Source organism: Octodon degus, unplaced genomic scaffold (genome assembly GCF_000260255.1).
Source record: "Octodon degus isolate 3935 unplaced genomic scaffold, OctDeg1.0 scaffold00050, whole genome shotgun sequence".
NCBI classification, from domain to species: Eukaryota; Metazoa; Chordata; class Mammalia; order Rodentia; family Octodontidae; genus Octodon; species Octodon degus.
In genome coordinates, this window is record NW_004524626.1 from 4,177,973 (window position 1) to 4,180,107 (window position 2,135).

The following is a 2,135-nucleotide window of genomic DNA, read 5'->3' on the forward strand; positions in this document are numbered from 1 at the left end:
CAGACACATAAGAAGGAACTGGCATTCCAATACACCCTTTTAGGGCATATCCTCAGTGAACAATTTCCTACAATGAGGTGTCAACATATACAGGTGTCATCACCAATAATGCCATGAGATGGGGACCAGACGTTGAACACATGAACCTCTGAGGATATTTTAGTTCCAAATCATACCATGTAGTATCTTAGATATACACATCTTTCCATGTGAGTATTGCATTGTTTTCCACTGAGGATCTAAGAGCTGATTCAAATTCTTTAATGGGAATTTGAGGCCTCCTTTAGATCTTCTGTGTTGTAGGTAAATGTGGTTTTTATGTGGTGTAACAAAGGATGACATCTGTCTTTCTATATCTGGTTGATGCAATGCATGAGAGACACTTAAAAATAGAAATCCAGATATGGAGATTCCTCAAAAAACTAAAACTAGAACCTAAATCTAACCAACCTCTGCCCCTTCTAAGTATCTTTTCAAAAGAGTTGAATACCACATGTTACAGTGATCCATGCATACCCATGTTTATATCAACATGGCTCTTGATACCTTAATCTTTTTTGATAGCTCAATCTTAGAAGTAACCTCTATGTTAATCAACAGATGAATGGATGAAAATTTGTTGTTAATAAATAATGGAATACTACTTTGTCATAAAAATGGATAAATGTAAGTTATTTGTAACAAAATGAATGCACCTTGAGATAAAAATTTTAAGTACAATAAATCAGACACACAAGTTTAAGTATCATATGGTTTCCCTTAATAGGGGCGCAAAAATTATGATGATTTAAAGAGAAAAATAAAAGACAGCTAATAAGAAACAGAGAGGTGGATTCTTTGCAAAAGAGAAGGGAACAAAGAAGAGACAGTAGGGAGAGGAAATGGAATCTAAAAGATAAAATGTGCTATGCACATTGGCAACTCCCTACCATTAATATAATCACTGTGTATTGCTAATAAAAGTTTAGAAAATAAAAACAGAAGCCCATTCAATGGCTCATCCATTTAAAAATCAATACCACTGAGAATCCCCAGTGCACTACACGAGTCTACATCATATGTTCCTGAAACTTCTGTGAAACATCTTCTAATTCTCTTCCCCAAACAATTTTATACACATCAATAATGATCAATAAATCCTTGCACAACTGTTAATGGAGAACCACAGACATACAGGTATTGTTCCACAACTGTCAGGAAAAAAGGGTACCAACTTTAAGGGTACATAGTAATCACCAGTTTCATACCAGGTACCAAAGAGCAAATATGAAAACAATTGGACCTATTGTTCTCACTGTACAATGTCCTCTTCTATGTCTTCAATAATTTTATTTCTTTGGATCCAATGGTGAATTTTCGGGGCTCTTTCCTACAACTTATTTTGTAGAGATGATGATTTTATAATAAATTACATGATTCTTGAGAGGAGAAAGAACTTATTGCAGAGAAAAAAGTCACTAATGTGATAGGAGTTGCAGCCCTTGAATATGTGTGCACTCTAAGTTCCATAACAGTTTCTTATTTTGCTTTTATTTTTGTATTTTAATGCAAAAGATCTCATATTGTTGATTATCCTTTCAATCTGAAAATAGCTATGCAGAGACCCAGTTCTACCCCAGGTCCACTGAGTGTGTGGAGAACTTCCTGCTGACCTGCGCCAGCGGAACCAGTCCCAGCCCAGCCGCAGTGTGGGCCGGACCCTCTCCCACCCCCTTGGGAGGCCCCCCAACACTCTGCCGTACCTCCCCCAACCCTCCCGCCCAGTAGGAATTTCTGCCGACTTCCAGGAACCCCCAGAACCAGTCCTAGCCCAGGTACGCAGCGGGAAGGAGCTGGGCACAGCAGCCAGACGTGAGCCAGACGCAGCTGGATAAGTCCAAACTCTGTAGAGCTGCACCTGAACTTCAGTACGTGTGAAGATTATAACTACTGCAAAGATCTACAACAAAGGGCAGAAGACAGTGCTACACAAAATGACGAGAAGGAACAAAATGCAACCTCAAAACCCAAGACCTCCCGAACCAAGTGCAGAGGACAATAACACAGAACAATTTGGAAATCACACAGCTGAAAGCAATGAATCAACAGCTTCTGAAATAAAACAGCTGCAGAAAGATATAGAAGACCTCAGATTG